The sequence below is a fragment of the Trachypithecus francoisi genome, unplaced genomic scaffold (assembly GCF_009764315.1).
Source record: "Trachypithecus francoisi isolate TF-2019V2 unplaced genomic scaffold, Tfra_2.0 Lachesis_group1, whole genome shotgun sequence".
Classification (NCBI taxonomy): Eukaryota; Metazoa; Chordata; class Mammalia; order Primates; family Cercopithecidae; genus Trachypithecus; species Trachypithecus francoisi.
This window is the reverse complement of record NW_022681454.1, coordinates 151589458-151609967: the sequence shown is the minus strand read 5'-3', so window position 1 is coordinate 151609967 and position 20510 is coordinate 151589458. Positions and strand designations below refer to the sequence as shown.

General features: G+C 36.2%; 2 long non-coding RNA genes across 2 annotated transcripts in view; one reads left to right on the top strand and one right to left on the bottom strand.

Moving 5' to 3' along the window:
- The window catches only part of LOC117086056, a 77272-nt gene that overhangs the window by 6771 nt on the left and 49991 nt on the right, over positions 1-20510 (bottom strand). The window lies entirely within an intron of this gene.
- Positions 1788-19221, top strand: LOC117086057. Its single transcript, XR_004438191.1, has 4 exons — positions 1788-1850; positions 6371-6478; positions 13213-13453; positions 19149-19221. It is a non-coding gene; the product is annotated as an uncharacterized LOC117086057 (long non-coding RNA).

The window sequence follows — 20510 nt, the reverse complement described above, 5'->3', positions numbered from 1 at the left end:
ATTTCCTTCTTACAATAAAGTAGTTTGCTATTATAATATAACCCCAGTGCAGTCCATTATAACAGAGGGTTAATTTTCTAATATAAGGCACTATTAGCTCTTCAGAAAATACAAGTTAAAACTGTCCAGAATTTTTCAGTAGGAATCAGTAAAGGAAGGAATACTTTTACAATTAAAAATTCTTATGGAATATGAGCGAATTATTGTTAGAGCTGAGAAAGCTGAAAGAGCTAAGAAGGCAGACAATTTTCATCACATTTACAGAACTGAATAGTATTTATTGGATACATTCTTTCAATTTAAGTATTCACTTTGTAGAATTAACTATTTTAACAGACAACAAAAATCTTAAAATGTGTTGAAGAAAGTCTTTTTTTTTTTTTTGGTTGCTTTTTTGATAAGAATTTCCCCTTGCTCCAAAAACCAAAATGCAATCAGATATTCTTAGTCTTTTCCTCAAACAGAACCTTTTCACATGAGCTCTTTATGTCGAGAGTAGAAAAAAATGAACTTTTTGTTCTCTCTGAACATATACACCCTCTAGTGGTTCTAGAATTTAATAAAAAAAAGAATGAGAAATAACTGTATGAGCTAATAACTCGAATTATAGACTCTAGATAGAAAGAATGCCTTAACCCTCATGCAGTGCTGGTAGGAAGGTAAATTGGTGGAGCCACTATGGAGAATAGCTTGGAGGTTCCTCAAAAATCTTGAAATAGAATTACCATATGATCCTGCAATCCCACTGCTAAGTACATATCCAAAAGATAAGAAATCAGAATATCAAAGCCAAATCTACATACCCATGTTTAGTGCAGCACTATTCACAATAGCCAAGATATGGAATCAGCCTAGGTGTCCATAAGCAGTTGAATGGAAGAAGACAATGAAATACTATTCAGCCATAAAAAAGAATAAAATCCTGTCATTTGTAGCAACAGGGATGAAACCAGACGACATTATGTTAAGTGAAACAAGCCAGGCATTGAAAGACAAACATCGCATGTTCTCACTCATGTGGGAGCTAAAAAATATTGAACTCATAGAGATAGAGAGTAGAATGATAGTTACCAGAGCCTGGGAAGTGCAGTTGGGAGGCAGGGTTGATAAAGAGGGGTTGGTTAGAGGGTTCAAAAATACAGTTAGATAGAACGAATAAGATCTAGTGTTCAGTAGCACAATAGTGCAACTATAGTTAATAATAATTTAATGTATATTTAAAAATAACTAAAGAATGGAATTGAAGTATTCCTAACACAAATAGTAAATGCTTGTGGTGATTAATATCCTAATTACCCTGATTTTATTATTACGTTATATGCTTGTATCAAAATATCACAAGTACCCCATCAATACATACAACTAATATAGATCCATAATAATCAAAAATTATAAATGCCTTATAAAAATATTGCAAGGAGGGCATTATATGAAAATTAGGGTTTGGCATATTAGAATATACTAGTCTGCATATTAAGTTTATCTTTGAATGTTGTCTGGGTATCTGTGGATTTGACACATTTGTAAAAGTTAGGGGAGAAATTAGGAAACTATTCTCTGAGGAATAATCATAAACTTATGTAAATCTGAAAAGAGAAATTAAACATTCATTTGTAACATAAAATACTTATATAAGCACTCAATATTTAAGTGCATTCTGTGTTATATAAAGAGTATACTAGCATTCAACATTTATATGTATTTCACTTTATACTATGTATTCACAGTGTTCTAATACCACAAATTATAGGGCCTCAGAAATCAACCAGTCTGTTTTTCTCATTTTACAGGTAAGAAAATTGAAGCCCAGGGAAGTTAAGTGATTTGCTGAAGGCTGCAGTCATGCAGTGGTAAGATCAGAATTCAGATATCTTGAATCTCAACAAAATGTTTCTCCCACTACCCCAGAATGATGAAGTAAAAAGTGGTACCCACAGCAAAGACTAAAATCCAGACATATAAATAAATAATTTCATCCTTCTATGACAGAGACTAATAAGGGGACCCAATTTAGATTGGAGAACTTTTCTCTGCAGACCAAAAAGACTAAGTAAAGGAAATAAGCGGTTCAGGGAGCAGGGAGAATGCAAAGGTGCATGAGCTTTCTCACTGCTGAGGTGAAAAAGAGACCATGTTAGAAGAACTGAAAGATGGCCTGGAGTGTGGGGACCAGGACAGAGTCCCCAAAAGGCTTTGGGGAGACAGACAGGCCTGCCCAAGCAGACCATGTAGGCCTGGACCGGGTTTATCCTCACAGTAAAAAATTCACAGAAGGATGTTAAGCAAAGGCGCCATGTGACTATATTTTGACTCTTTAAATTTTTTTGCCCTTGAATATACAAACTACATATACATTATCAAAGTCAGGAAAATAGTATACATTAAAAATTATCTCCCTCTTATTTCTGTCCTACAACCTCCAAGTTCTCTGTCCTGGACCAAATAACTTAAATGTCCATCAGCTGGAGACAGGCACATCTGCATATAATGTGGCTGTTAAAAGGGAAATTAAGAGGAATGAAGTCTATACTCTATTTGGTTAGGAATGCACAGTGTAGAATGGTATGCCTTGCAAGCCACCTGTGTAAAAAGTGGAGGCATTGTATAGAATGCTACTTTTTGGTTAAAAAAAAAAGGAAGAACTGTACATAAATGCTTGCCCATGCATAGAGTACCTCTGGAAGGATATGCAAGACAGTGTTGACCCTTGGGAGGGGAATCAGTGACTGGGAGTTGGGGTGGAAAGCTGACTTAATTCTCATTCGATTTTCCGTTGTCTCTGAATCTGTGCTATGTGCATGCCTTTTAAAAGCTTAGAAAGTAAACACATAAAGAAAATCATTCCTCCCAGCTTCTTCCAAACATGCTGTCTGCCTCTTGTTCCATTCACCTGCCTGTGGGAAGCTGGCCCAGCCTTTTGCCTGCTGTGCTGCCTCCACCCTCAAATCTGCACTCACTCCCTGATTACATGACCCTAGCCAACCTCCACTTTCTGAATTAATTCTTCACCAATTGATGTTAATCCCTTTTAGAAATGTTACATGCCTCATGGGAAAGCTTCTGCTTGAACTCTATCCTGCTGATAATCTTAATTTATTCTAATAACAAATTACATCATTCAGACTTCTGTATATCACTCTTGCTTCCTATTCTTTCTATTCTGTCATCCCAAGTTTTCCTTGCCCATGGAAAACTGAAAACTGTAAGTAACTATTATAAAATGTTTATGATAAAAAGTAACTTGATTTAAATTTCAGTAGTAAAGCTGAGATAATTTTAGAGTTGAGGCTTGATAGGAACGCGCCTTTTGAAAGACCATGAGACCAAAGTGCAGGAATGAGTTGACCATGTGTACCTTTGATCCCTGAGAAACTGCCTTGTCCTAACATGTTCTGTTGCAGTAAAGGAAGCGGCAAAAACACATTTTAATGATGCATTCTATATATATATATAGAGAGAGAGAGACAGAGAATATATATACTATTGGCATCTCATTACCTAAAGTTAATCTACAGAAGTATCTATCATATTATCAAACTACAGGAATCTGAAGCTTAGCACTCTCCACAAAGTAGTAATTTCCGTCCACAGTATTAACCTTCAATTTTGGTTCTGTTGAGTTCAGCTACATGTTTTAAATTATTCTATTTATCTAAATTCAGAAGACAAAATCTTTTTTTGAGTGATACTTCCCTTCAACCAAACTGGGAGAATGCAGAAAACTGTTAAACCAAGGACCTTTCTTAAAGTGTCTTCCAACACACTTATGGAATCAGTCATAATATTTATATATACTCAAGCACTTTGAAATCTCAAGCTGTTTTAACCAGCTGTCATGTTGGTGTTAAACTTCGGTCATTTTAATGTGAGACAAAGGTCAGCAGTGAATTTTTCTTATTCTCTTCCTATTAGTGAAATCCTTTATAGCTACTGAACTCTGCTTAAACTCCCAACAAAGTCACTAGTGCATACTCCTGTTATCTAGGTCACATGGAATATTATGATTGTTCACAAACAAAGTACACAGAAGAAAAGTAAAAACACAAATTAGTATTTAAAGTATTACAAACAGCCAAACATACAAGCCTTTACATATTTGGCACTGATTATAATGACACATGTACATCTAAGCCTAACCTCTTGTATGTACACCGCATCAATTCAATTGTCTATGTATCTAAAATAGGACGGCATGGATACTTTTTCATTGTCCATTCTAGAACCTATACTGTAAATATTATTTCAATTTTTGTTAGATTTTTGGTCTTTAAAATAAAGATATGTTATTTATTTTTAAAGCCCATTCTCTCAGTTTATTATTTAATTACAAAATAATATCTTTTGTCTTCCAATATGTATCCCTGGTTTACCTGGAGATTTTTTCTAAATTTTTAACTCTGACCATAAAGAAAATTAGCTAATATTCATCAGGATAGTAAATTGAACATAATTATTTTATTATAAAAGTTAGCCATCATATAAAAAGTAAGGGCTTAGAATTATGCATTAAAATCATGACAAATGAGGAACAGTATTTGAATATACCCATTTAGTTCCCTTTAAATGAGCTTTAGCCCATCTAAGAGATACATTCTTCTGTATAGTATTTTTGCCATCGTTGGTACCTAGTTAATTCATCCATCCATTGACCATAAATGCATTGAGCACCTACTATGAGCCAGGATGATTCTTAGTGCTGGAAAGCCAGTAGTGATTACAACAATAGCTTACCCTCTGAGAACTTACACTTTAAATGAAAGAAATAAACACATGAACAAGTAAGTAGTAAATTACAGACTAAAATAAGAAGGGTAATAGGACAGAGAGTGACTAGGGGAGGCACTACTGTAGTTGTGGTGATGGAGGCTGGCCTCTCTGAGGTTGCATCTGAGCTGATATCCAATCATGAGATGTCAGAACAGCGCTTTCCAGGGAGAAGAGGCAGCAGCAAGAACAAGAAACCTGGGCTTGCATGTTCAAATAGCAAGAAGGCAGTTAATTAGGGGTGAGAGGTGGGAGGTGAACTCAGTGGGATGGGCATGGTCCCTCTGAGGAGGGCTCTGTGGCCATGGAAGAAGTTTGTTTTCTGTTCTAATGGCAGTGGGACACCACCACAAGGTCACTCTGGACACTGTGTGGAGACAGGCTGCAGGATGTTGCAAAGATAGTGACTGTAGGAAGATCAAAAGTCTTTGCAGCAATCCAGGCAAGAGAGGAGAGGGATTTAGACTGAGGTTTAGCACAATTATGTGTATGGTGTGTGTATGTGTGTTGGGGGGCAGGGTAGGCAGTACTGGAAGCAGTGGGTACTGTCAGAAGATTATTGAACAAATGACCAGTATGGATAGTGTGGAACTGACTTTGAAGATAAAGTCAACAAAATTGCCACTGGATCAGATGTGGCTTGTGAAAGAGAAGAGTCAGGGATGATTCCATGGGTTTTGGTCTGAGCAACTAGAAGAATGGAATCACCTGTTACTGAGGGGGGAAAACTGTAAGAGGCACAAGTTTTGGGAGTAGGTAAGAATGGAGAGCTTGATTTTGGACATGGTAGATTTGAGGTACTAACTAGATATCCAACAGGAAATGTTGAGTAGGCAGTTGCATACATGAATTTAGAAGCTGAAAAGGGAGGTTGTGGCAGAAAATATACTTCAAGGAGGCACAGACTTTCATGAATCCTTTTGAAAGTCTGTTAAAACCCTCAGATTCCTTCTCTGAATATACATATATATATTTTTTGAGATGGAGTCTCACTGTGTTGCCCAGGCTAGAGTGCAGTGGTGTGATCCTGGCTCACTGCAAGCTCTGCCTCCCTTGTTCACGCCATCCTCCTGCCTCAGCCTCCTGAGTAGCTGGGACTACAGGTGGCCGCCACCACACCTGGCTAATTGTTTTTTGTTGTTGTTGTTTGTTTGTTTGTTTTTAGTAGAGATGGGGTTTCACCATGTTAGCCAGGATGGTCTTGATCTCCTGACCTCGTGATCCACCCCCCTCGGCCTCCCAAAGTGCTGGGATTACAGGCATGAGCCACTGCACCCGGCCTGAATAATATTTTAAATGTATAAAATAAAACATTTTTATATTTTTGGTGTATCTAGAATTGGTATAAAAGGAAACAAATTATAACAAAATATGTCATCAAAATATTTTAAAAGTTACCCTATAGTAAAATACATACTTTTAATTAACACATTAAATAATGAGATCAATCAGTGAGCATAGTAACTACAGTTACTTCAAAGAAATCATGCCCATACTTATTTCAAGATATCTGTAAGAAGTGATATGAGATGCAAATATCTGTAGATTTTTTAATTGGAGATACAGTCACAGCTACAGCTAATATTCCTATGGTTTGACTATCTAGGTTCACAATTGCAAGAAATGCTAAATTTCATCTCCGGGTCAGTGAAGGTAAATAAAATGGAGAAATGTGGGCTTAAAGAGGAAAGCAGTTACACGGATGTAGATCCAGGTAAGTTTGTAGATACGACGATGATGGGAGAAGGAAGAAATTCTCTTCTGTTGTTTTCATTTTCTTAGTGAAATATGATGCAAAACCACCAGTTGGGAGTGCGTGAAAGGGAACAGAAAGGAGGTAAGAAACAGTGATCTAGTCCTGCAGGTGAGTGAATGGATTTGAGCTACAGAGTCACACCCATAAAGGCCATAGATTCATGGTCATAAATTAAAATAAGGTCCCATCAGTGCAGTCATGTTTTTATTCAGTCAGATTTGGCTGCTCAGGTGCTGGCCACAGTTGGCTGGCAATCTAAATTATCTTTCAACCTAAGTTCATATGCGTGCATTTATCATCAAAAGGCCCCGAGAAAAGATGATGAGACATGTCTGTTTCAGTGTAGTTTTATATCTCTAGTTTTTAAATTATAAATAATTCAAACACTGGAAACTGACTAGTCCACTGGCAGCAGAGAAGTTCATTGTTAACAACCGGGACGCATATTAGGAGAGTGTGTGCACCTTGGGCTCCTGTGGCTGATGCTGCAAGGAGCTGAGTGTGAACATAGAAGTTTCAAGTTTAATGAGAACTGCAGAGGCCAAAAGCTTATGGCCAGTCCCATATAATACAGCATACATCAAAGCAGTCCAACAGGAACAAACACCACCCCATCTGACAACTTTTTATACTTTTGCACGATTTTGAAAATGCTTGTAAAATTACCCAAATCCCAGTCATCCTATTTTAATTTATTAACAGATTAAATCTGTATGAAAATTTAAAAGAGACAAATAAATCATCAAGAAATTTGTGCCTGTTTAAATATCTTCAATCTTATTCCTGTATTTGGCAAATAACCTCCGTGTACATGCTCCATTTCTTTATCAAGTCTTTTATTTACATGTTCGTTTCAATGTTGTTTCAGAATTCCAGTTCCTTGATAAGGAGTCATGTCTGTATTTGGAAAAACCCAGTGTTTCCTACTGTATCCTGCATCCAGGGAACATTAATCACCAGCATTTTCAATTTTATATAAAGTAAATTTAATTTTCATATGAAATAGCTCCATCTCAGTCACTGGGTTCTAGTTTATTAATTAATAGTTCTAATATGCCCATAAAACAGCTACTTTATCCACTTGGATAAAAAGTATGTTAAATTTACCATTTTAAAATGAAAGCAACAGTTTATAATAGCTACTCAAATAGAGGCTTTAATTGGTTTGTGGAAGAGATAATATAGATATCTTTTATCTGTCACACAGTACTCAGCCACAGTCAAAGTGGAGGATGGAAAGGTTGGTCATCACATTGGGAAGTAAGAGGATACTGCTGAAGAGAAAAGCCAATATAGGTTTCAGTTATATACCCACAGGCAGATACTGTTAGTGTGTGCATCTAAAATGAAAATCTAGAAAGACTGGAAAAGCCTTGACAAATGGAAACGAAATTTCAACATTAAGTCTACTGCTAAAGGGCACTTTCAAACCTGTTAGATTAATTTATAAAAAAAGAAATGTAGTTTTCAAATATTCTTCTTTAGCTGAGCGTGGTGGCTCATGCCTGTAATCCCAGCACTGTGGGAGGCTGAGTCGGGTGAATCACTTGAGGTCAGGGGTACAAGACTAGCCTCCCCAGTGTGGTGAAACCCCATCTCTACTAAAAATACAAAAATTAGCCAGGTGTGGTGGCGTGCACCTGTAGTCCCAGCTACTGGGGAGGCTGAAGCAAGAGAATCGCTTGAATCCGGGAGGCAGAGGTTTCAGTGAGCCGAGGTCGTGCCACTGCACTCCAGCCTAGGTGATGACTCTGTCTCAAAAAAAAAAAGAAAAAAACGAAAGAAGTATTCTGCTTCAGACTCTTTGGGTCAAAAGACAACTTAAGGACAAGTGGAAAACTTAAACACACTGAAGTTTAGGGATTATATTAGTGTTCATTCTGATTAGGTGCAATTCTTGCATTGTGGTTACATAGGAGAATGTTCTCGTTCTTGCCAGATGAATGCAGAAGTATGTAGGGCTGAGGTATCTTATTGTCTACAACTTAAAGTTTTAGATGGTTCAAAAAAAGTATGTGATGTGTGTGAAAGAAAGAGAAAGAAAGAAGAGGGGAAGGAAAATGTGAGGAAGTGTTAATTAGTGGAAGTCAGTGAATGGCATGGGGGGTGTTCCCTGTACTACTTTTTCAAGTTTTCTATATATTTGAAAGTTTTCAAAATAAAAAGCTGTGGGGAAAAAATCCACATAAATATATATGTAAATTTATATAAGAGACATACCTATAACAAAATAAGTAGGTAATGGTTTATACAGCATAAACACATTTTAAAAAAATTACAATATGAATTTTATACAAACAGTTCAAAATCAAAAGCATTCACTAGGATGTTTTATATTCACAAGAAGTATAATATAAATGAAGAATAAGATTCTTATATTCACAAGAAGTATAATATAAATGAAGAATAAGATTCTCATTGTCTGGTCATCACTCTTTGATAAGTCACATAATTCTCTAGGCATGTGCCCGATCAATCTCTAATCGCAAATGAAATCTCAGTGTAGTTCAGAGATCACTGTTTCATCAGTCCCCAGTTTTTCAAGTTCTCCAAAGAGGGCATTACCTATTTTCACTACTCTCAAAAGTTCTATTCCTGACTTCACAGATTATCTTATTTCCAATTTCAGAGACACAGAAATATCAGATGGGAAGTCCTTCATCTACATGCTACCAAATTTACAAATTATCTGCACTTGCTCTATGCTAGATGCTGCCATTTAACTAATCTGTCATTCCCAAGTCTTAACTCTCTTGCCTTCTCCTACTATGAGGGTAAAAAAAAAAAAAAATCTTTCCCAGTCTCCCTTGTAGTTACAAGTGGCCATGGGACACAGTACTGGCCAATAAGCTGCAAGCACAAGTCTCCCAGAGGCCTCTGGAAACACTTTCCTGATTAAATGACCAAGTGTAGCCAATATCATCCTTTCCCCCATTTCCTGCCTTGAGCACAGTTTGAAAGGAAAAGATGAAGGCAAATGCAGTGAGGTCAACCCCTTAGTGCTGACATCAACTTGCAGAAGCAATGTCAACAACTGCTTACCCTAAATTGCTTGTTATACAAGAAAAATGAATATCTGCTTGAGTGAGGCACTACTGGTAGCTGGGTTTTCTGTTATTTGCAAGTGAAAGCACTCCTAACTGCTACTGATCTCACGCTTTCCTCCCTTTACAAATGAAGAGAGCACCCTTAGATGGGACTGTGGATCCCATCATTCTCCACCTTCTCAGAGGCCCCCTTCTATTGATTGCAACCCTCCCCCAGCCCCTCAGTATCTTCAGCCTTCCTCTCTCCTCCAGTTATTTCACATCACCAGTGCTTTAACACACTCAGGTCTCTCTCATATTAAACAAAAATGAAACTGTCCCTTGGCTTCCCGTCTTCCTCCAGCTACAGCCTTATCTTTATCTCCCTTTCATTAACATTCTTCTTACAAGAACTGTCTACATTCACTATCTCCAATTCCTTATTTCCCATTCACTTCTCAACCCGCTGCATCTGGATTCACCCCTGACCACTTGACTGAAACTGTTAAGCGGTCACCAGCAACATCCTCAGTGCAAAATCCAATGGGAACTGTTTTGTTCTATCTTATTTGACCTCTTTGTAGCATTTGGCATGATGACCATTCAGTCCAATTTGAAAGACTTTCTTTCCTTGAATGTTTAAAAGCATTCTTTGTTTTTCTTCTCCTCTCTGGCAGATCCTTCTAAGCCTCCTCTTCTTTTGCAAACCCTTTGGGTATTGGTATGAAATTAATATTTTTATGCTGGTGTCTCCTCAGTCTTTATCACCAAAGCAGCTCCCCACTGGACATCCTGAAACGTCCCAAAGACTCCCCCCAAATCTGCTTCTTCTCCTGTGCTGTCTTTCTCCATGCATGGCACCACATCCACCCATTTGCCCAAGGTGTCTGGAAAAATCCTTGATGCCTTTCCTCTTCCTTGTTTCTTGAAACCTGTTAATCAGTAGGTCCTCCTCTTGAATCTGCTCATTTCGCTTAGTGCCACTAATCTTATCCCAGGTCAGGCTTTTTCTTTTATCAGTTCCCTAACACCTCTCTCTTGCTTGACCCCATCTTTCTGCTGCAGCTGAAGTGAACTTATTTGAGTTTCTCTATAGCTGCCAACCTCTCTTTTACCTCTGGGCTTTCACACACGTTATTTCCTCTAACTATGATTCTTTCCACAAGGCTCAGCGTCATTACTAATAATCTTTCCATTCTCAATTTAAGCATTACTTCCCTGGTACCCGAGGCTGCAACGGATGCTTCTGCTGTGTATTGCTATAACATATTAGACTCCCACTATCAATGTTTCTGTTTTGTTCCACAAGGATACTTTTCATCTTTAGTAACCAATCTCTTCCAGTAGACTTTCCAATTGGATTATAATGCTAGGCTTTTAATTTTATTTGCACCAAGCCTACAACTGTCTATATAAGATTGGCACTCATCAAAGGTTGTTGATCAACTTCATGGAATATGAAAGATTTCCATTTATATTTAAGAACCACTTACTGTAAAATGAAAAAGAAACAAAAATGCTGGAAAACATAGTCATTAAAATGACTTTGGTCGGCCGGGCGCAGTGGCTCAAGCCTGTAATCCCAGCACTTTGGGAGGCCGAGACGGGCGGATCACGAGGTCAGGAGATCGAGACCATCCTGGCTAACATGGTGAAACCCCGTCTCTACTAAAAAATACAAAAAACTAGCCGGGCGAGGTGGCGGGCGCCTGTAGTCCCAGCTACTCGGGAGGCTGAGGCAGGAGAATGGCGTGAACCTGGGAGGCGGAGCTTGCAGTGAGCTGAGATCCGGCCACTGCACTCCAGCCTGGGCGACAGAGCGAGACTCCGTCTCAAAAAAAAAAAAATGACTTTGGTCTCATTAAAAGTTATATTCCACTTACTGGAATGTTTAAAAGCAAAAAGTGATCCTCCATCATCCCTGAGGTATATAAATTAGTTATTTCCTATTGCAATACAAATTTCTAGAAAGAATAACTATACAGAAGATGTATATTTCACTACATCTATAGACATTGTTCAAGTAGAAAAATGTATAAAATGCACTCAAGAGCCTTGACATGACATATAAATGTAAAATCTAATTAAATCATAGTTATTAATAATCATCAGAGAAGCAGAGGCCAACAAGACTTAAAACAATGTAAAAATAAAACCCTTATGTAACAGTGTTACAAGTAAATTCAGAAAAAACAATGTGACATTATTGAAACATCCAGCTTATTTCCAGAATTTACTGCAATTAGTTTTCTCTACTTAATATGCATGTGCTTCAGATTATTAAACTAAGAAGCACATTTGTATGATGAACCAAAGGCTGAAACTTTGATCAGCTGAAACTTTTCACACATTTTCAACAATGTAATTGCCAACAAAGTATAACCTAGTGTGCAAAATGCTACTAAAGTACAGATAAATTTTAGGGTGAGCTAGCTATTTTTTTGATTTCAAGGAGGAAATATATATTTTTTCCTGTTATATAAGCTATGTTGATAAAGCATAAGATCAAAAGGCTATATTGTCATATTTATTGCTAAAGCAAAACATATTCCAGTACAGTAACGTAACTTATCAAAGGAAAAGGCTCTAAATACCAACACAGTCAACATTCAAAAAAAAAAAAAAAAGATAAAAAAGCAAAAAGTTTAAGGAAAAAAAATCAATTTTAGATTTTACCTGTGATCTTTTAAGTCAAATATAAGTTGGCTTAGGTATATGACTTGGGGCAAAATCCTTGGCAAAAAAATATTAAGCTAGTCTCTTCCTTCAAGTTCCATATTCATCTGCTTTAGGATCTAGATCATTTCCTGAAAACATTATTATATAGTTTATTTGCAGATAAGACTCCATACTGTGTTTGCTTTTATGTACAGAATTCGATTTAAGTTCCCTGAATGTAGGTTGCAATGATGTCTTACTGCCCATTAAGCCCCACACAACATTATTATACATAAGGGCCTGAAAACAAATTAATAAACCCCACATTACATATTGTGGCACACTACGTTTTGGAATCTGCATTGGTCACAGACTGGGGTGGCTGACTACCTCAAAACACTCCTCTGGTTGCCTGCCTTTCTCTAGTTAAAAACTCCACTCCCTGACCACAGGACTGGGCACAGAAACCAAGCTTAGCTAAGCATCCTTCTGAACCTTAGAAACTGATTCAGAGAAAGAGGAGCTCTTTTCCTGTCTGACCGCAGAGCTATTTGGATATGAGCCTTGGTACCATAAGCGGCTGCTTCTCCAGCTTCAAAGACAAGCTGGTTTTTATAGTCCACACACAGAGAAAGCAGAGAGGGGAGACAGGCCAGATGGGCCAGACCCCCCAAAGCCAGCTTCACCCCGATCTTCCACAGTGAGGTTAGGAGAGCCAATAAATTCTACTTACTTAATTTCACAAGGTCATGTAAGGATTCCATCACTAGAAGCCAGAATTCTAACTAGTACAGACCCAGAATTGTATTACTGTAAGAACTCTTGGAAGTCATGGGGTCCAAATCCTCATGTTATGTATTAGGAACATGGATTAGTTAGAGAGGTTAAGTATCTTGACCCAAGTCCCACAATGAACTGTAAGGAAGCAAGACACTGTGGCAAATTCTGTAGGCTGGCTCACTCTGCACTCATTCTAACTCCTCTGTTGCTTGCCTTACTGTACTCCAGGGGCTGGGAACTGAAAACATTTCCCCATCTTCCTGAAGCTAGAGTGCAGGCATACGGCCGAAGCTTCTGACAAACAGAGGTATCTGCCCAGGACTCGGATGAGAAACAAGCATCAGACAGAATTTGTGTCTTCTGGAGAGCATGGAGGTGGAGCCACGTGGTTCTTCTGAGAAAACTGAGGTGGACTCTGGCATGCTGTGTCCGACTTGCCGAGGGCAGCAGTAGCTCCCTAGAACCCCTGGTATTTTCAGTTTTTGTTTTGACTGAAGTGTCCAAAACGGTTGATACGGCTCTCCCAAAATTCTGTGAGCCACCTAATAACTTCCAAGAAACCCCTTTCAGGTTAAATTAATTAGAATGCTGTTTGAGACCAAGGACTTTGAGAAATGGGGTGCTGCCACCTGAAATGTAGAACTGGATTACTGAAGGAGGTGGGGCTTTGAGCAAAGATACAAATATTGGAAACCAGAAAGCTGTAACTCTTGTGATGCAGTAACATCAAAGTGTGTCAAACTGTCCCACCCTGTCCCCCGGAAAGCAGACCACGTGCTGCAAATGTTCTGTTAGAAGAAATAGTAAGAAAAATTTGGTCCAGCATGAAAATATTTAACAGGATTTGGAAAATAATTCTTCGTACGCAGAGTTCCCAAATTCCTTCCCAAATTCAGCATCATTTAGATTATTTTTAACTACGTCAAAAACCGAAAAACCAACCAGCCAACAGCACAAAAACCCACAGTGACTTAAACAAATTGGGGGTTTATTTTTCTCATACCTGTAGAATAATGGACATTAAAGGGAGAATTAGTCTATCCATTTCATGTGCTCAACAGAGCAATCCTAAATCATCAATTAAAAAGTAAAACGATGGGTAATATGCTAAGAAGAGAGGAGTAGGTCACATGCTGCAGAAATATTTATTTCATTAAGATCACTTTGTATTTTGCTCATGTATATTGCTTTGCAGCTCAAAACATACTTTCACATTCTCTCTCCGTCCCTTTCTATCCTTCTTCCTTCCTCTTGTCCCCTTCTCCCTGCTGTCTTTCTTTTACAACCCCACAAACCTACATGCATCTGAGCAAGCATTATTATTATTCTTCTCATTTCAGACACAAGGAAACTGAGACTTTAAAAAGTTTGGTAACTTCCTCAACATTAAAAATTATGTTAACTAGACTCAATATTAACCATAAATAGAATGGATCCAGGGTTTTGTGAGGCCTGAAGCTAATACAAGTTATGGAAGCTTTGTTAAAAACTGCAGATAAAATATCTTATCCTTAGAAAACTTACAAAAACATCTTGACTGTGTGAGCACAATGGTAAGGACTTGGAAGGGGACTGTACCAATGAGGTGGCTGGAGTTTAAGTTTCACTAGCTTTACAGTGAATATGCCTCTGCTCTTTCTATAATGTGGTTCTTGTTTTAATTTTAAAATGTAATATTATTTTGTATTTTACTTATATTTTAGCCAACATTCTATTTCTCTCTTCATTTTTTTTTTTTTTTTTTTTTTTTTTTGAGACGGAGTCTCGCAGTCGCCCAGGCTGGAGTGCAGTGGCCGGATCTCAGCTCACTGCAAGCTCCGCCTCCGGGTTTACGCCATTCTCCTGCCTCAGCCTCCCGAGTAGCTGGGACTACAGGCGCCCGCCAACTCGCCCGGCTAGTTTTTTCTGTTTTTTAGTAGAGACGGGGTTTCGCCGTGTTAGCCAGGATGGTCTCGATCTCCTGACCTCGCGATCCACCCGTCTCGGCCTCCCAAAGTGCTGGGATTACAGGCTTGAGCCACCGCGCCCGGCCTCTCTTCATTTTTAATCATTGGGAGAGGAAGAGGGAAGTGGAAATAGAACAGAAAATTTCCCCATGGCACCAGTATTTCTAGGAAATGTTATTTCTCTTCATAGGAGTCAGAGTAGGGTTCCTGCCTTCTCCTATCCCCCACTTCACCTCTCTAAGCCTCAATCTCTCCATACGTAAACATGGAAGCTGGAGGTATATCGAATGTTGTGGTGCAGTGAAAAGTTAGTTCATTGCATAAACTGAATTGAAGCCTTGAGAGGCCTGGTCCCTTAATGATCAGATCCAAAGCAAGTCCATTTCAGTTGTAGTGTGGGGAAAGCAAGGGCACTGTGGGAAAGGGCCCAGTGGGCCTAGGGCTGCACAGCCCAGGACACATGAGACCTCGTTAGAAGGCACTAGGACGGAAGAAAGGCTTGCGGAGACATGGGATCCTAATGTAGAGGAGACTGGAACATAGAATGGGGATGGAGGTGGGGCAGAGGAAACTAAAGTGAATTTTACCAAGTTTTTTTTTGTTTTTTTTTTTTTTTTGTCTGGGATCATCATCCTAAATTCACAATTCAGCTTACACAGAATCTACAAATATATACTGCTATAATTAATGTCAGGACTGTTTTAATGTTGATAAACTTGAAATAAATGTTACAAAAAAGGGTATATTCTTGACAAATGCTTAAAGATATTAACATGCTCACAGGCAGCAGGTTATGAGTACTGCATAACCCATGTAGCTTAGCACACATTGCCAAGCTCAGAAGGGCTAACTAATGAGTATTAGAACTGATGATGGTGAGAAAAAGGAGGGATTCTTAGAGTTGTAACTGTAAAAATATGTGTAGTTACCCATTCCAGTCCCTGCTAGTGCAGTTTCTCTAGAAAAGATTTCCACTGCCATCTTCCTTTTATGATGGAGTAAAAGACAAAACACAACTTCTAAAGAACCCTAATAACAAATAATAGAAACTAACAAAAGCATACCTCAAAATAAGGCACAAATTTGTATTTGCATACCATGAAACAGAATTTTTTTCTGGGTCATCTAGTTTGTATGATTACTAAGAGAAGGTTATAAATTTTTGTACTTATGCCACACATGTACACACAAGATAAACAATTTATTAAAAACAGAGAATAACCCTTTTGATCCCCTATAAATTAATAATAATTAATTTTATCTTAGGAATACAACTTGATACATAATAACAAAAGCTTGAAAAAAATCATTTAAATTGTATTTGTAAAATTCCCTTGTTTTTTACTCTTTTATTTAACTGATAGCCACTGCTTTGTTTCATATGACTGCTGATTTTAAATGACATGTATGTAGCTGAGACAGTTCAATTTTCCCTATAGAATATCTGTAACAAAGATAGTCTGTAGTAAATAGATAGCTTATTATAGAATGAATCAATTCTCCTAGTTTGAAACAGACTTATGGTATAAATATGTACATTAAAATATCTAATTTGAACATTTTAAGAACTTGTCAATCACCTTTGAAAGGTACAGTCATTTGGAAAGTCTCTGGAAAGGAGTGGAAGTCTGAGGTCTAGTTCTGCTTCTTATTCTAAATACCTGCCTGTCCTTAATTAAGTCAGTTCATTTCTTCATAACTTCATTTTTCTTTTCAGCAAAACATAGATCATATCGGCTTCCTAAGTGCTTCTTAGAGCCATTATGATGAAAAAAAATGTTTCATCAGATGTGAAACACTTCAAGTACAAATGTGAGATATAATTATTTTAATCAGACCAATAATTACAGTAAATTTCTACCTTTCCCATCATGTTTATTCTCACTCACTGTCTCTCAAAACCCAACTTAAGGAATTCATTTGACAATTTAATTATGTGACTAAATTGGAGTTTATAGTCAGACCATGAAAAATAGACATCGTTACTGTTTTCAAGCATGTTTAATAAAGAGCAACTTCTAAACAAGATACCATAAGTTGCTTTCACAATAACCTTTCATTTTAAGTTTAATATTTACTAATTTTAATTCAGTGAATTAAAATATGGCAGTTACACTGCCAGGCAATTAACAGAGCACATAGTTCTGTGTATCATGAAATATCTGCACTGTGACACCTACTTTCTATTTCTGGATTTTATCAAGCATCTAAAATTTCCCATATAATTCTAAATAGTCCCTAAGTTTATGTCTTGACCTTACCACACACTGGTCTACAAAATAAAACACAAGAAGTTCTTGTCGTTTTTAGAGCTTGATAAAATAAAATTAATAACAGGTTGCAAGAATTATGAAAACAAGAAGCCTTTCTCCAAAAAGTGTTTCGAAGTAAAATATTTAGCCAATACTTCATTGAGTTTATTCTTATATAGAAGAGTAAATTTTCTAAATAGAAAAAAAGTCTCAATAAAGATATTTGAGTTATTTTTACTTTAATATATCTAGGACTCTAAAATACATTATTTTAATTTTATTCTCTTCTAAAATTTAATAAGTGATCTTTTCATGTTATTCAAGCTTTAATAATTCAGCTACAACAGTTTTATATATTTTTAATTGATTCTTTACACCAAATGAAACTTGTGATAAATGGAACTAGACTGTAGGGGATTCAATATCTGGCCCTGTTCCTCATTAGCTGTAACATCTTATATATGACTTATAACCTCATGTATATATGTAGGACTCAATCTCTACGCCTGTTTTCTCATCTTTAAAAGGAACTACAAATGGAACCTACCTAAAAGAAAGTTATCAGGAGCACTAAATGACTTAACACAAGTAAAGCACTTAACAACAGCGCCTGCCACATACTAATCCCTCAATTAGTGATAATTTTTTTTAAATAATACTATTTGTTGTTATGCTATAAGAGCATAATTATTATTATTTTGTTTTTACAGAAATCACTTCTGGCTTTTGATACTTGAAACTAGTACAAAGTGATCTTCCCCCTTTCTAACCCTTTCCCTTTTGACATTCACCCATTTTTGTCTAGTGTAAATCATATACTAATGTAAACTGCTTCACAAAAGCCGCAAAAATTACTTTAGTAAAATGTAACTCAAATTAACTTTGGTATCAATGCATATAATTTAAGTAAATTCTAAACAAAAACTAAACTGGTATCAGTGCATATAATTTAAGTAAATTCTAAACAAGTTTAGTTTTGAGAAATAATAGATATTTGCAGAATGTCCCCTACCTACATTTTAAAAATATCAACTTTCATAGGATAAACAATAGAAGATCATTTATACAATTGGCAGTTTCTGGTGTTTAATAAACAAGAGTTTATGCTTCAATTCAGTGATTTAGGAGATATGATGTTGAAGCCTCAGAAAAAATAATAAAAATTAATACCATTCTATATCCATCACATCAGGAACAAGAAAGTCTCTTTTCGTTCCATTAAAACAGAGAACATAACCAACCAGGTGAAGGGTAATTACCTCTGCACTGCAAGTGTTTCCATTTATGTAATTTAAGGGGAAGCCATCACATATTGTACCTCAAATCAAGAAAACAATGGTTTTAATTAACACCTGTTTCTAGGAATTGACGTAATGGTTTATTTTAAAAGCAAATTTCTACCTCAATTACTTTCAGCAATTTAAGCTGGTATTCAACACATACATAGTTTAGGTGTTAATTGTTATTGTTACTGTTGTCATTATTATTTACAAACATTTTCCTATCTTTGTTAACACTTACTAAATGAAAATAATCACTATAGACCAAAATGTCTATAAATATAATCCAGAATTAGTAAAATGACCAAACCTTTGTGAATATGATTACTGACATTAAAAGTTCTAAAAAATTATTCAAACAGATAAAAGATGCGAATAGAAAGCTTATAAATAATACAAGACACATGAGTAATAATGCTGCTAGAAATAAATATATGGATAAAGGAAAGAAACTACCTAGACAAGGTGAAATTTATTATCCATAATGTAATAAGATATAGATTATACTTTATTTAATTCTCTCATTTATATTTTTAAAGTAATCTCAAAATGCCTCAAATTAAAATAGATTAATGAAATTAATTTTTAGTGGGTAGTCACAATAGATTAAGACATGCTTTATATGTTAAAATTTTTTAAAGGTAAGCAAAAAAAATCTAATTCTGAATATTTGATCCCTTTTCTAGTGAAAAGCTAGAAAACTTTCAGCAAAAATAGAAGAAACATTACTTCTGTTTTTATTGATAAAGAACAGCATATATTAAGAAGTAGAAGTTGAAAATTTAAAGATTCACAACTCCCTAAGAATTTTTTAAGAAAATCACGTGACACCCCAGTGCCTGAACATAGCATAAATATAAAGGTGGAGCAAGAAAGGAAGAGAATAGAATTGGGGTATGCTTTGCCATAGACAAATACAAAATTCAAACTTGTCATAGAAATACAGATCTTTCAAAATATACACAATATGTATATATATATATAATAAACTTGTCATAGAAATATAGATCTTTTAAAAAATACACACTATAAAATAGAAGTAGTCCAAAATGTATAACCCATTAAATAACTGGGTTGGCCCGTACAATAAATATTTTTACACATGAGTGATTAACAATATTCCAACCCATTCATTTATACTGAAATAAGAAATCTGTTCTGCTTACTCCATTTAAATTTACTGTAGCTTATGCCACATACGTTTTTTCAGATCCTGAAATCTGAATGTGAACCTCACTATAATCTAAACCAGCTTCTTGAAACATGACACTAGTTCTGCACCAAAGTATATGTAATAAAGTATATCCATGAATGTGTAGTAGATCAATTCTAACATTCCCTTAGTTTGGGATCCTGATACAGTTCACCCATTTTTGGATCTCAATAACAATTACAGTTAAAGCAACAGGGCAATCTAAATCATTTAAGGTTTATAAGTCATACAGTAGTATAGTCTTAGCTTCAAACCACATTTGATATGTCATAGACTCAATATTCTTATTTTGTCATTAGTCTAAAATTGAACATTTCTTCTTTGATCCAATAGTTACATATGACAGTGCTTTTTATATCTATAATGGGTTAGAATTTTTTATTTTTGTTGTTGCTTAAGGTTTAATTATTAATTTATTGTACTACACATGCCCAAAAAAGTGGTCTATAAAATACCTACTTTCTGAAAAGGATTTAGGCAGTTTTGAGGATACTTGGAAACAAGGTGTATGCGTGGTTTGATGGGGGAATGTTCTATCTGCAGCTATGAATTAAATACTATTATATTATATTATTCTAATATTTTCTGTCCAGTTAAAAAGCAATGGCGACAAAGGCCTAAATAGATAAATGGGATCGGATTAAACTACAGAGCTTCTGCGCAGCAAAAGAAACTACCATCAGAGTGAAAAGGCAACCTACAAAATGGGAGAAAATTTTTACAATCTACCCATCTGACAAAGGGCTAATATCAAGAATCTACAAATAACTTAAACAAATTTACTAGAAAAAATCAAACAATCCCATCAAAAAGCGGGCAAAGGATATGAACAGAC